The sequence below is a fragment of the Oryctolagus cuniculus genome, chromosome 2 (genome assembly GCF_964237555.1).
Source record: "Oryctolagus cuniculus chromosome 2, mOryCun1.1, whole genome shotgun sequence".
In the NCBI taxonomy this organism is placed as follows: domain Eukaryota; kingdom Metazoa; phylum Chordata; class Mammalia; order Lagomorpha; family Leporidae; genus Oryctolagus; species Oryctolagus cuniculus.
In genome coordinates this window covers 115050511-115066347 of record NC_091433.1, presented here as the reverse complement: position 1 = coordinate 115066347, position 15837 = coordinate 115050511, and the positions used below count along the sequence as shown (strand labels likewise).

Here is a 15837-nt window from a genome sequence, read left to right as displayed (position 1 = left end):
GATATTACTAGGAAAAATATTTTTAATATTGGTGATTATAAAATTTTATAAAGAATACCAATTTCATATGTACAGTTTATTGTGTTTATGTGTACAATTTTTTGAATATTTATTTATTTATTTGAAAGTCAAAGTTACACAGAGAGAGGAGAGGCAGAGAGATAGAGAGAGAGAGGACTTTCATCCGATGCTTCACTCCCTAAATGGCTGCAACGGCTGTAATTCTGCCAATCTAAAGCCAGGAGCCAGGAGCTTCTTCCAGGTCTCCCACGTGGGTGCAGGGGCCCAAAGACTTGAGCCATCTTCTACTGCTTTCCCAGGCCACAGCAGAGAGCTGGATGGGAAGTGGAGCAGCCGGGTCTCCAACCGGCGCCTATATGGGATACCGGCGCTTCAGGCCAGGGTGTTAACCCACTGAGCCACAGCGTGGGCTTCTGTATAGTTTTTAAAATATATTTATTTGCTTCTGAAAGACACACACACACACACAGTGACACACAATGACACAGAGAGAGTTTTCCATCTGCTGGTTCACTCCTCCAATGCTGCACTGGCAGCAGATGGGGTCAGGAGGAGCAGCTGGGGCAGCCCAGCTTCACACTTCTGCTTTCCTGGGGGGTTTTTGTTAGGGCTTGTATCAGTGTGGAACCAGTACTACTACTATAAGTGCATTGACAGTAGTAAGTGGCAGCATCGTCACATTGCACGCACTGATGGTAAGAGTGAACTGTGTCCCAGATCCACTGCCTTTGAACTGTGATGGGACCCCAGATGCCAGAGTGGATGCACCATAGATCAGGAGCTTGGGAGGCTTTGCCTGGTGAGAGCTGGGACATGGAACTTCTTTCAAGTCTACTACACAGGTGCCAGGGCTGAAACACTTGTCCCATCCACTGGTGCTTTCCCGGGCCATTAGCAGGGAGCTCGTTTGGAAGTGGAGCAGCCAGGACACCCACCGGTGCCCATGTGGATGCTGGTGCTGCATGTGGTAGCTATACCCACTGCACAAGGCCGGTCCATGGTATTCACAGTTGTGAGGGCATAATGTCACTTCCCACCTGTCCTCCCTCCTTCCTCACTCCCACCCTCTCCTCTTCTGTTTCTTCTTTTACCTTCTAAGTTTTACACTGACATACTTTCATTCTATAATCACCAGCTTCACAATCCACTAAACAAAGAATTCAACGAGGAGTGAGCAGAAAAACCACTGTTCCTCAAGAGTCTAGACAGGGCTGGGAGTCTCAGTCTCCTAATCCCTCTGTCACTTCCAGACCTGAGGTGCACTGGCGCCCCTGGGGGTCACAGATGGAATCGCATCTGCTTTCAGTCCCTGAGAGAGCAGTCTTCATTCAATTCAAAATCAAATAGCAAATTCTCATCTTATTGAACCAATAGTATCTCCAACGATTCTACAGAACTGCACAGGTCTAACAGCATCACAGTCTCCTAGGCATCGAACAATTGTAAAAAATCGAACGGAGCTCTTTATCTCATGAATCTTTCATTTTAGTGATCAGGCAAATAAGCAAACTTGTTTTACACCTGCTCCCATGTGCGTCAAGTGAGACCCTCCCTGGACACTGCAATTGCTGGGGACACTTGGACAGACGGTGTCCAGTTCCACCTAGTGCATCCTCCTGTCTCGAGCAGAGGCAGAGGTAGAGAGGCAGAGGGGATGAACTGGGCAGTTCAACACTTTATCTCTTGAAAAAATAAACTAATTGTATCTCAGTAATGGTCAAATGGCCAAATAGTCTTTTCATTGAAGAAAAAGCTTTTTAAATTTCTCAAATTGCTGTAGCAAGAAAGCAGCCAACAAAGAGGTCAGTGGAAGAATCAGTGTCCAGTCACTGGATGTAAAAATAATGGAGCCCAGTTTTACCAGGGTGTCTTGTACTGTGGTGAATACTTATTTCTAATAAAGATAATTTTCTTAAATGTTAACATTTTCAATCTTTCAAAATATTTATATATTTACCTGTAAGACTGAAAATTGATGAGAGGCAAAGACAGAGAGAGACAGAGAGAGAGAGAGAGAGAGAAAGAGAAATTTGTGAAAGCTGGTGCTCTCCACAAATGGCAGAGAGTTCCTGGCCAAGCAGAAGCCCAGAGCCAGATCTGCCCCTGGGTCTCCCCTGTGGGGCAGGAATCCAAGAACTTGGGCCATTTTCTGCTGCCTCCCAGGGTGTGCATTAGCAGGAAATGGGATCAGAAGTGGAGCAGTGGGGATTCAAACCAGTCTCTGATGTAGGCTATTGGCTTTGCAAGTGGCAGCCTTATCCACTGTGATACGAAGCCAGCCTTAACTCCTCTCCGGGTTTTCTTAAGAAAAATGTGATGGGTTTTGGACAGAGGAGAGAGGGAAGTTAGTTTTTCTGATGTGCCAGAGGCCAGCTCCAGCAGATCCAGGGCTTCCCGATGGTGTGGGAAGCATCTGCATAGCGATGAATGAGAGACATGCTCACAGCAAAGCTGTTCATTTTACACATATTTTACTGTTCTCATAAATTCTGTAATGTCCACTCATTAGTGATCCTTACAGAGTTAATGATTCTTCTTTACGATAACACAGCCTATTTCCCATCCACTTTAAACCATTCACCTTGTACTATGTGTAACCCCTCCTTCATCCCGATTTCCATAGCCATGTAACAATTTCATTGATTTCAAAGATTTACTTGATATTTGAGATACAATAGAACAGAGACTCAAAGCGATGCTAAATTATATAATAATTGATTACAAAAAACATAGTGGTTATTTTGCAAAGAATTGGAACATCTACTTATAACAATTGATTATGAAGATTGGAACATCTACCTTTTAGTTTAACACTACTAGTTCTTAATCTTTAACACCCTGTTCAAAAAAACCTGTTCATTATACACGTCCTTTCCATAACCCTTCACTAATATTAGTTTTAGTAACTCATTCAAGACTCGCTCACTGATTTTGAAAATTAGTTTATGTTCTTTCCACGAGGCCACACAAATTCAGGCACTTAGCACTGTTTGTGTTTCTCTCAGCCACTTAAATTGTTAACTCTCATTTACCAGTCATTAGTCTATGATGAGACAGACTCTCAAGTGGCTTATAGCAGAGAGTGAAGACCTTCCCCAGGGACCCTCTCATCCCTAAATCAGGTCTACCTGTGTACCACATGCCCTACAGTTTGAGTTCTAGGCTTTTACTGCAGGTAACTGAAGCATCGGAGAGGGTTGAATTCCTCTAGGAGGACCCAGTCCATCAACAGCTCAGCCGTCAGTGAGGTCCTTTGGAGCAGAGGCTGATTCTCAGAGATTTCCCAGAATGTAGGATCATCAGCGAGATCACCAGGAAACTCTGGCTTTTTTGTATCAATAATTCTAAAACCAGCAAGAGGACCGCAGCTTGTGGTTCTCACACCCCACGGAGACAGACTCCTGCTGAGACCTTGCAGACAGCCAGAGTGGCCTTGGCCTCTTCTGATGTTCCTCAGACCTCTGGTGAGTCCTTGAAACTCGCACTTCTGGTTTCCTCCTGCATCCTTGACTCAGAACTCTGGCTGCAGATGGGAGAGCGCACCTGTGTGATCTCTCATCTAAGCACCTGCGTTCTCCTTCTGAGTCCTGCTCTCTCTCTGGCAGCCGCTTGTTCTAAGGATGTTTATTCTGATCAGTACAGAGGTGGGTGTGGGACAGAAGTCTCATCTCTCAGAGGACATCTCCCTGGTGCAGCGGTTTGCCGTGACGTGACAATGTGAGGGCATCAGAGTAGCAGCAGGTAAAGACATGGACCTTAGCTTTAAGCTGAAACTAAGTATTCAATAGAAAATGGATTTTCTCCTACAGAATCCCAACATAACCATGAATACATTACACCACCTTGTCCTCCAATTCACCTAAAGTGTTGGCAAATGCCCCTCAGAAACTTTGGGAGGTGGCATCTCCCAGTAGAAACATGAGCACTCCAGGCAAACTTGTGCAGCCCTGGTCTGAGCTGGGACAGTGGAGACACAGCCCCTGGGATGAGTTCTGAGCTGCACTGGGCCCTTCAGCTGGGCACAGCCTTGCCCCGCCCATGCTCATTTGCATGTCCCCAGAGCACCGCCCACCTCTCTGGGCATTTAGGAGCAGGCTGCTCCCGCCCCATGCAGGAGGCAGTGCCAGGCAGGACCCAGCATGGACACGAGGGCCCCCACTCAGCTTCTGGGGCTCCTGCTGCTCTGGCTCCCAGGTAAGGAAGGCCAGCAGCAGGAACGGCCTTGGGCAGTGTGTCCAGGGCTGCCCGTCTCTGCAGGAGCGTCCTCTTAGAACGTGAGGATGAGTGTGGTCTCTGTGTTTCTCTTTCCCTCCTCAGGTGCCAGATGTGCTGACATTGTGCTGACCCAGACTCCAGCCTCGGTGTCTGCAGCTGTGGGAGGCACAGTCACCATCAACTGCCAGGCCAGTCAGAGTGTTTATAGTAACAACTACTTATCCTGGTTTCAGCAGAAACCAGGGCAGCCTCCCAAGCAACTGATCTATGATGCATCCACTCTGGCATCTGGGGTCCCATCGCGGTTCAAAGGCAGTGGATCTGGGACACAGTTCACTCTCACCATCAGCGGCGTGCAGTGTGACGATGCTGCCACTTACTACTGTCAACGCTATTATTATAGTAGTAGTACTGGTTCCACAGTGATACAAGCCCTAAGAAACCACCCCCCACCCCCAGAAAGCAGAAGTGTGAGGCTGGGCTGCCCCAGCTGCTCCTCCTGGGCCCCATCTGCTGAGAGTGATTCTCAGAGCAGCCAGGCTTGAAGGTCCTGCAGGGTCGGGTGGAAGGGGCCAGGCTGACTCCTCTGAGGCTCCCTCCTTTCCTCCTCCTTGGCGGCAGCAGCACAGACATGACCATGTCCTTACTGTTCTAAAGGAAAACAGTTACACTTTTGATTATTCAAAGCTAGAGCATCATTTGAGATTCATGGAGCAAAAGAGAGAACACTATAGTTATTACAAGGAAAAATACTTTAAATACAGGTGATTATAATTTTGTATGGAAGAAACCAATTACATATCTATAGTTATTTAAAAATATTTATTTGCATTTGGAAAGTCTGTGTTTTACACACACACACACACACACTCACACACACACACACACACACATGGACCCACACACACACAGAGTTTCATAGAGAGAGTTCCCTTCCATCTGCTGGTCTCTCCTCCAATGGCTCCAATGGCTGAGGCTGTGCCTGGCAAGACCTGGAGATGGAGCTTCTCTCAGGTCTCCCACACGGGTGCCAGGGTCCAACACTGGAGCCATCTACAGGAGCTTTCCCAGGCCAAGCAGGGAGCTGGATTGGGAGTGGAGCAGCCAGGACTCCCATCGGTGCCCATGTGGGATGCTGGTGCTGCCTTTGGTGGCTTTACACACCGCACAATGCTGACCCATCCTATCCACAGTTGTGAGAGCGTAATGCCACTTCCCACAAGTCTGCCCTCCTTCCTGACCCCCCCCCCTTCCTTTTTTTGTTTTAAGTTTTACTGGGACACACATTCAATTTATTACCTCCAGCTTAACCTTCCAATAAACAAAGAATTCAACGAGGAGTGAGCGGAGAAACCACTGTTCCTCAAGAGTCTAGACAAGTCTGAGAGTCTCAGTCCCCCTAATCCCTCTGTCACTACCAGACCTGAGGTGCGCTGCCTCCCCCTGGGGGTCACAGGTGGAATCGTGACAGTTTTCAGTCCCTGAATGAGCAGTTCTTCATGCAATCCAAAATCAAATAGAACATTCTCATCGATTTGAATCAATAGTAGCTTCATTGTTTCTCAGAACTGCACACAACTAACAGTATCACAATCTCCCATGCACAGAATAACTGTACAAAGTTGAGCAGAGCCCTTCATCTCATAGATCTCTCATTTTGTGGGCAGGGCAGATAAGAAACAAACATATAACGTTCTACACCTGCTCCCACTCTGCTCCTCATGAGATTCCTCCCCAGGGGCACTGCCATTGCTCGGGGCAAGCGGGCAGTGGGTGTCCAGGTCCACGTAGTGCATCCTCCTGTGTCAGGGGCAGAGGCAGAGGCAGAGGCAGAGGGATCTTATCGTGCAGTTCAACTCTTGTGTTTCATGAAAAAATAAACTAATCGTAGCCTCAGTAATGGTCAGTTGGCCGAATTGTCCTTTGATTGAGGAAAAGGTTTTAAATTTCTGAAATTGCTGAGGAATGAAACCAGCCAACACACAGGTCAGTGGAAGAATCAGTACCCAGGGTGCCGGCACTGTGACCTAGCTGGTAAAGCCAACGCCTTCACTGTCGGCATCCCATATGGGTGCGGGTTCAAGTCCTGGCTGCTCCCTCAGATCTGGCTCTCTGCTATGGACTGGGGAAGCAATAGAAGATGGCCCAAGTCCTTGGGGCCCTGCACCTGCATGGGAGACCTGGAGAAAGCTCTTGGCTCCTTGCTACTTTCTCCTGGCTTCGGATCAGCACAACTCTGCCCGTTGCGACCAAATTGGGGACTGAACCAACGGATGGAAGACCTTTCTCTCTCTCTCTCTCTCTCTCTCTCTGCCTCTCCTTCTCTCTGTTTGTAACTCTGCCTTTCAAATATATAAATAAATTTTAAAGAAATAAATGGTAAAAAAAAGATTCAGTGCCCAGACACTAGATAGCAAAAGGAGGAACCCAGTGTTGGAAGGGTGTCTTTCACTGTGGTTAATACATATTCTAATGAAGATAATTTTCTTAAAGGCAATATTTCCCATTTCTCAAAATATATAATTATTTATATACATGAAAGACTGAGCATTGGTGAAAAGCAGACTGAGAGAGACTGAGAGTGAGGGAGAGAGTAAGGAGAGAAAGAGGGAGAGAGAGAGAGAGAGAGAAAGAGAGAGAGAGTGATCTTCCACGTGCTGGTAGTTTCCCAGATGACCCTGCCACCTGAGGCTGGGTCAGGCCATAGTCCAGAGCCCAGAACTCCATGTAGGACTCCCAGTGTGTGGCAGGATCCAAGCACAGCCAGTTTTACAAATCACAGCCCTCGCCATATTTTTGATTCATTGCTTATTTACATCACACAAAGGCCGTTAGGGAAATAGAGAAAGCAGAAGCCGCCCTGGCCTCAGTGACGTCCACCAGAACCACACTGGGCAGCTGCTCAGCTTCTCCAGGTTCTGGGCTGTGCAAGCCCTGCAGCCCCTGTCACAGGTGGAGCAGCAGCAGCAAAGCTGGGCTGAGCCGTGAGGAGAGCGTGGACCTCTACCCACACTGGTCCTCTCTCTGCTGAGACCCCCAGAGACACATTCTCTGTAGGAGACCTGTGCAACCTGGGTCTGATGTGGACACCTGGGGACACTGACCCTGTGTGCAGGTGCTGAGGGATTGGAGAGAATTCTCCTATCTGACTGTGAATCTGGGCCGATATGATGGATACCAAGAGTCGAATGGTGAGCAAGTGCAGGTTGCTAATTCTAAGATGTTAGCATATACTCTCCAGAAAAAAGGACGTTCTCCTACAGATACCAACCTAACCATGAGTAGCATACACTATCAGGTCATTCAGTTCACTTAAAGTTTTGGCCAATGTCCCTCAGTGACTTTTGGTTGTGACATCTCCCAGCAGAAGCATGCGCACTGAAGGTAAACTTGTGCAGCCCTGGTCTGAGCTGGGGCAGCTGGAGACACAGCCCCTGGGCTGAGTTCTGAGCTGCCCTGGGCCCTTCAGCTGGGCACAGCCCTGCCCCGCCCATGCTCATTTGCATGTCCCCAGAGCACCGCCCACCTCTCTGGGCATTTAGGAGCAGGCTGCTCCCGCCCCATGCAGGAGGCAGTGCCAGGCAGGACCCAGCATGGACACGAGGGCCCCCACTCAGCTGCTGGGGCTCCTGCTGCTCTAGCTCCAGGTAAGGAAGGCCAGCAGCAGAAACGGCCTTGGGCAGTGTGGCCAGGGCTGCCTGTCTCTGCAGGAGCGTCCTCTTAGAACGTGAGGATGAGTGTGGTCTCTGTGTTTCTGTTTCCCTCCTCAGGTGCCAGATGTGCCCTTGTGATGACCCAGACTCCAGCCTCCGTGTCTGCAGCTGTGGGAGGCACAGTCACCATCAACTGCCAGGCCAGTCAGAGTGTTTATGGTAACAACGAATTATCCTGGTATCAGCAGAAACCAGGGCAACCTCCCAAGCTCCTGATCTACAAGGCTTCCACTCTGGCATCTGGGGTCCCATCGCGGTTCAAAGGCAGTGGATCTGGGACAGAGTACACTCTCACCATCAGCAGCGTGCAGTGTGACGATGCTGCCACTTACTACTGTCAAGGCAATTATTATAGTAGTAGTACTGATACCTCAGTGATACCAGCCCTAACAAAAACCCCCCAGAAAGGAGAAGTGTGAGGCTGGGCTGCCCCAGCTGCTGCTCCTGGGCCCCATCTGCTGAGAGTGATTCTCAGAGCAGCCAGGCTTGAAGGTCCTGCAGGGTCGGGTGGAAGGGGCCAGAGTGACTCCTCTGAGGCTCCCTCCTTTCCTCCTCCTTGGAGGAAGCAGCACAGACATGACCATGTCCCTACTGTGCTAAAGGAAAACGGTTACTCTTCTGAGTATTCAAAGCTAGAGCATCATTTGGGTTTCATAGAGCAACAGAGAGAACACTATAGTTATTACAAGGAAAAATATTTTAAATACATGTGAATATAAAATTTTATGAAAGAAACCAATTACATATCTATAGTTATTTAAAATATTTATTTGCTTATTGAACGTTTGTGTTTTTAACACACAAAACACACACACACACAGACACACAGTTTCATAGAGCGAGTTCCCTTCCATCTGCTGGTCTCTCCTCCAATGGCTGCAGTGGCTGAGACAGTGTCTGGCAAGACCTGGAAATGGAACTTCTCTCAGGTCTCCCACACGGGTGCAGGGCTCCAACACTGGAGCCATCTACAGGAGCTTTCCCAGGCCAAGCAGGGAGCTGGATTGGGAGTGGAGCAGCCAGGACTCCCACAGGTGCCCATGTGGATGCTGGTGCTGCCTTTGGCTGCTTTGCCCACTGCACAAGGCTGGCCCATCCTGTCCACAGTTGTGAGAGTATAATGCCTCTTCCCACCATGTCCTCCCTCCTTCCTCACTCCCACTCTCCTCTCTTTCACTTTTAAGCTTTACTTGGACACACGTTTAATTTATTACCACCAGCTTAACCTTCCAATAAACAAAGAATTCCAAAGGATTGAACAGAAAACCATTGTTCCTCAAGAGTCTAGAAAAGTCTGAGAGTCTCAGTCCCCCTAATCCCTCTGTCTCTACCAGACCTGAGGTGCGCTGCCTCCCCCTGGGGGTCACCGGTGGAATCACGACAGCTTTCAATCCCTGATTGAGCAGTTCTTCATGCAGTCCAAAATCAAATAGAAAATTCTCATCGATTTGAATCAATAGTAGCTTCATTGTTTCTCAGAACTGCACATGACTGACAGTATCACAGTCTCCCGGGCATAGAATAATTGTAGAAAGTTGAGCAGAGCCCTTCATCTCATAGATCTCTCATTTTGTGGGCAGGGCAGATAAGAAACAAACATATAACGTTCTACACCTGCTCCCACTCTGCTCCACGAGAGATTCCTCCCCAGGGGCACTGCCATTGCTCGGGGCAAGCGGGCAGTGGGTGTCCAGGTCCACGTAGTGCATCCTCCTGTGTCGGGGGCAGAGGCAGAGGCAGAGGCATCTTATTGTGTAGTTCAACTCTTGTGTTCCATGAAAAAATAAACTAATTGTAGTCTTAGTAATGGTCAGTTGGCCGAATTGTCCTTTGATTGAGGAAAAAGGCTTTGAATTTCTGAAATTGCTGAGGAATGAAACCAGCCAGCACACAGTTCAGTGGAAGAATCAGTGCCCAGGGGGCTGGCGCTGTGGCCTAGCTGGTAAAGCCACCGCCTGCAGTGCCAGCATCCCATATGGGTGTGGGTTCAAGTCCTGACTGCTCTCTCAGATCTGGCTCTCTGCTATGGACTGGGGAAGCAGTAGAAGACGCCCCATGTGCTCAGGCTCCTGCACCTGCATGGCAGACCTGGAGAAAGCTCTTGGCTCCTTGCTACTTTCTCCTGGCTTCAGATCAGCACAGCTCTGCCCGTTGCAGCCAATTGGAGACTGAACCAATGGATGGAAGACCTTTCTCTCTCTCTCTCTCTCTCTCTCTCTCTCTCTCTCTCTGTCTCTCTATTTCTCTCTGCCTTTTCTCTGTCTCCCTCTCTGCCTCTCCTTCTCTCTGTGTGTAACTCTGCCTTTCAAATAAATAAATAAACCTTAAATAAAAAATCAGTTCCCAGTTACTAGATAGAAAAAAGAGGAACCCAGTTTTGGAAGGGTGTCTTTCAGTGTAGTTAATGCATACATCTAGTGAAGATAATTTTCTTAAATGCAATATTCTCCATTTTTCAAAAGTGAGGATTTGGCAAGCAAAAAGCCCTGAGCCAGAGCTGTCCCTGTGTCTCCCATGTGGAGCAGGAATCCAAGAATTTCGGCTATTTTCTGCTGCCTCCCAGGTGTGCATTAGCAGCAAATGGGATCAGAAATGGAGCAGCGGGGATTCAAACCAGCCTCTGATGTAGACTGAAAGCCATTATTCTTTCTGAGTATTCGAATCTAGAGCATCATTTGGGATTCATAGAGCAAAAGAGAAAAGTTTAATGATATTATAAGAAAAATATTTTAAATACTGGTGATTAGAAAATTTTATAAAGGATGCAAATTTCATATGTATAGTCTTTTTATATGTACAACTTTTTTAAAAAATTTATTTACTTATTGAAATTCTGTGTTTTACGCAGACACATGCAAACATGCACACACACACAGTTTCAGGGAGAGAGTTCTCTTCCATCTGCTGGTTCACTCCTCAATGGCTGCACTGCTGAGGCTGTGCCTGGCAAGAGCTGTTTGATGGAACTTCTTTCAGGTCTGGGTGCCAGGGCTGAAACACTTGTTCCATCTGCTGGTGCTTTCCCAGGCCATTAGCAGGGAGCTCGTTTGGAAGTGGAGCAGCCAGGACTCCCAACGGTGCCCATGTGGATGCTGGCACTGCATGCTGTGGCCTTACCCACTGCACAAGGCCGGCCCATCCTATCCACAGTTGTGTGAGCATAATGGCACTTCCCACCACATCCTCCCACTTCCTCACTCCCACCCTCCTCCCTTTTCCTTTTAAGTTTTACTTGGACATACGTTCAATTTATTGCCACCACCTTAACCTTCCAGTAAACAAAGAATTCAATGAGGAGTGAGCAGAAAACCACTGTCTTCAAGAGTCTAGACAAGGCTGTGAGTCTCAGTCCTCCCAAGCCCTCTGTCACTGCCAGACCTGAGGTGCACTAACACCCTGCCTGCTTCCAGGTTTCACACGTTTCCTACGGGGTGGGTGCATGCACTAGTCAGGTTTAAACAGCACGGATTTCAGTGTTGTCAATCACGTCAAGAATCCAGCAGGATACTATAATAGTTAAGATCTTGGTCAGGGATTACGCAGGTGCACTGCGTTCCCACACTTGATGTTACCTATGTGCACAAACAGTGAGGTCGTGCATCATTTTCCCACGATGGCCCTGGGCTGTGAAGCTTCCTCCCCTTAGGGCACAGCAGTCCCCCGGGTCACAGAGTTTGCTGAGAAGCTGTGCTCCTTGGGGGACTGACTGCACAGTGTCTTCCCAACATGGACAGTGTCCTGGCTGACCTAGGCCTCTGTGGTCACAATGCCATTCCTCAGCACCCCCACAGGGGGACCATGGTGCATCCTCCTTCTCCCCACAGTCACTCTGGCCATTCCCCATCTGTTTACCCAGAAGCATTCAGTTTGATTACCCTGTCATCAAACAGAGAGAACAGGGACAGGGCTCACTAAATGAGCCCCTCCTGACCTGATCGTGTCCATCTGCTGACCTCTGTATCCAAATCCTGATCCAAACCAGTCAGGAGCGAGGAGCCTCCTAACCACAAAAGAGCCCAGTGCCCTGTTAAGGACTTCCCCAACCTGCGTGCATGCTCAGAATAGCGCAACGTGACCAACATGTGACCTTCCTGGGGCGAGCAACACCACCACTTGGAGCGTGTCATGGGCGAGATAGCTAACAGCTCCCACACAGCGCAGAGCTGGGTGCACACTGAACTATTGTGGGTTGAGGGGGATGAGTCGCAACCACAGGCTGGGTGCTGATCTAGGTGCTGTGTGCCTAGAGAAACTGCTCTGTCTCCCCAAGTCCATAGAAGCAGGGGCTTAGCTCCCATGGGGGGACCAGTCAGAGGGACTCCTGCCTGCTGTGCTCGCTCCCCCGTGCACCTGCACAAGACCCAGGAAACCTCTTCTGCACTGCAGGTTGCCCTCTTGGTAATTTCTATTTGCAAGTGAGTCCAGGAACCTGGGCTGGCGGCAAAACCCTATCACCCAGGGCCCCTCCTTAGAAACTCCAAAATATTCTAATAAGAGAAAGGAGTGCAGAGAATACCTGAAGTGCAGGCGTCTCCAGTAGGAATCAGGTCATGAGGCTGTGCTGGCATCCTTACCCCCACAATTTGCCCTTCGCTCCTTCCTGGTGCCTCACATGCTCCGCCCACATCCCCAGGCACAGCCCTCCGACTTGGGACTTTTAACTCAACCTTGTAGAGGTCTAGGGCTCAGCACCATTGGGCAGTCCAGGAGCGGCCAGGGAATGTCACTGGTCCAGGTGCTTGGGCATCCGTTGTTCTGTGTGCCAGGTGAGGCGAATGAGCCAAATTACAGAAATAGAATGAATGGTTCTTCCAATATGTCTTGTGTGGCCATGAAAGAGCTCAAAGTAGCAGTTTAGATTTCCTTTCTGTAGTGGCAAAGCGGGGCAGAGTAACTGCACCACAGCTTATTTTTTCTCACATATTAGAGCTGAGATAGCTGCAATATGGAATATAGGAAGGAAATGCAGGAGATGCTAAAAACAAACATTAGTAGGAAAATATAGGAAGAAAGACAAAATATGAATAGCCTACAAGTGGTGAGCTTCCTGGGGATTGCTGTGGTTTGGGTTGTTCTTCGTGGTTGGGTGGTTGGTTGACGGGTTTTATTGGTAAATTTCTCTCTGATCTTGGGCCTGAGGATTGACTAAATTAAGCAATGTCCTACTGGGTAATGGATATGACAACGAAAATCAAGACAGTCTCTTCACAGTCATTGTACTAGGAGGAGGGCTGCTAGGCTGAGGAACAGGAGGAAGGAGCCTTGTTTCATTCTTCATTCCTCCTCTCTGCATTCCTCTCCTGTATCTGTCATGGGTTTCTCAAACCAAAATTACTCAGTAACTGTCGTTTTTCAAGTGTGATTAAACCTCATAATCATGAAAGCCATGACATTAATATGTATTCTCATATTGCAAACTGGTCTCTCTCTCTCTCTTTTAAAGATTTGTTGATTTGGAAGATGTAGTGACAGAGAGAAGGAAGAGGGATGGAGATCTTATATTGGTGGATTCACTCCCCAGATGGCCAGAGCAGAGAACTCCAGGTAGGACTCCCAGGAGTGTGGCAGGGATCCATGCACAGGCGTTCCTTATAAATCATACCCCTCCAGTGTGTTCTATTCATTGCACCTTTATCATACTCCAAGGCAATTAGGGAAAAACAGAAAGAGGAAGCCACCCTGGCCTCAGTGACGTCCACCAGATCCACACTGAGGAGCTGCTCAGCTTCTCCAGGTTCTGGGCTGTGCAAGCCCTGCAGCCCCTGTCACAGGTGGAGCAGTAGCAGCAAAGCTGGTCTGAGCCATGAGGAGAGCGTGGACCTCTACCCACACTGGACCTCTCTCTGCTGAGACCCCAGAGAGACATTCTCTGTAGGAAACCTGTGCAACCTGGGTCTGATGTGGACACCTGGTGGCACTGCACCTGTGCAGGTGCTGAGGGATTGGAGAGAATTCTCCCATCTGACTGCATCTCAGCAGGCAGAGAAGTTTAGCCATAGTCCCATGGTGAGCAGGTGAGTGTGTTCGGATTTGAGCTCAGGTCTCTATAACATTAAATCTATTCCATCTACATGGCTGAGACCAGATTAAAATAACACAGGAGAAAATCCCAGGATGGGGTGACACACACAGCTCCTAACTGTCTCTCCCTCATTCCACGAGGACCCAAATCTGCCATCAGTCCCTCCTGCAGCTGTGCCCCCGACTGCCATTCTCTCAGAGCCTCATCAACCCCAGGGGACTGCATGTCAGTGTGGGGCAGGGCCTCCTCTGCATCCCAGACTCTTTCCTCGCCTCCTCCGTCCCTCCTCATCCCTCCTCTCAGTCCTACTTCTCATGTCCCGGTTATGCCAATTTCTCCCCTCTATGGGAACACAGATCAACCAATCGAAGCCCCCTCCTCCACTCTAATTCTTTGATAACTGACCCTGTGGCTGTCACATACCTGCACTGACAGGAGGTCATCAAGATACTTACCCAACAGATTCTCTCTCAGAGGCACTGTGTGCTCGCTCAGCTTACAGTCAGCTGTTCTCTGTGTGCTGTAGAATGGACCCCACGTGAGAACACAGTGACATTGGGAGGATATCAGAGCCCAGCAACTCACTCAAAAGGGAAAAGACACTGACTTCACCTTCCAAGGTGTGACCAGGTGTTCTCTAGAGAAAAGGACTTTCTCCTACAGATCCCCACCTAACCTTGAATAGATTACACCATCAGGTCATTCGGTTCACTTAAAGTTTTGACAAATGTCCATCAGTGACTTTGGGAGGTGACGTCTCCAGGTAGAAACATGCGCACTCCAGGCAAACTTGTGCAGCCCTGGTCTGAGCTGGGACAGTGGAGACACAGCCCCTGGGCTGAGTTCTGAGCTGCCCTGGGCCCTTCAGCTGGCACAGCCCTGCCCTGCCCCTGCTGGTTTGCATGTCCCCAGAGCACAGCCCACCTCTCTGGGCATTTAGGAGCAGGCTGCTCCTGCCCCATTGCAGGAGGCAGTGCCAGGCAGGACCCAGCATGGACACGAGGGCCCCCACTCAGCTGCTGGGGCTCCTGCTGCTCTGGCTCCCAGGTAAGGAAGGCCAGCAGCAGGAGCAGCCTCGGGTAGTGTGGCCAGGGCTGCCCGTCTCTGCAGGAGCGTCCTCTTAGAACGTGAGGATGAGTGTGGTCTCTGTGTTTCTGTTTCCCTCCTCAGGTGCCACATTTGCCCAAATTGTGATGACCCAGACTCCAGCCTCCGTGTCTGCAGCTGTGGGAGGCACAGTCACCATCAATTTCCAGTCCAGTCAGAGTGTTTATAACAACAACTTAGCCTGGTATCAGCAGAAACCAGGGCAGCCTCCCAAGCTCCTGATCTATACTGCATCCAGTCTGGCATCTGGGGTCCCATCGCGGTTCAAAGGCAGTGGATCTGGGACACAGTTCACTCTCACCATCAGCGACCTGGAGTGTGACGATGCTGCCACTTACTACTGTCAAGGCGGTTATTATAGTAGTAATGTTGATACCACAGTGATACAAGCCCTAAGAAAACCCCCCCAGGAAAGCAGAAGTGTGAGGCTGGGCTGCCCCAGCTGCTCCTCCTGGGCCCCATCTGCTGAGAGTGATTCTCAGAGCAGCCAGGCTTGAAGGTCCTGCAGGGTCGGGTGGAAGGGGCCAGGCTGACTCCTCTGAGGCTCCCTCCTTTCCTCCTCCTTGTCACCAGCAGTTCAGACGTGACCATGTCCCTACTGTTTTACAGGAAAGCAATTACTCTTTCTGAATAATCAGAAGATTTTGGGATTCATAGGGCAAAAGAGATAATATTACAGATATTCCAAGCAAAAAGATTTTATTTTTTAAATCTTTATTTATTTGAGAGTCAGAGTTACACAGAGAAGGAGAGGCAGAG

The 15837-nt window shown here is 49.1% G+C and overlaps 1 long non-coding RNA gene across 1 annotated transcript in view; it reads right to left on the bottom strand.

Annotated features, from left to right (window-relative positions):
- Positions 1–655: 655 nt before the first annotated feature.
- Positions 656–15837, bottom strand: part of LOC138848564 (uncharacterized) — a 284768-nt gene continuing 269586 nt past the window's right edge. Inside the window, exon 3 of the long non-coding RNA XR_011386496.1 lies at positions 656–817. This is a non-coding gene — a long non-coding RNA (uncharacterized lncRNA). The remainder of the gene's footprint in view (positions 818–15837) is intronic.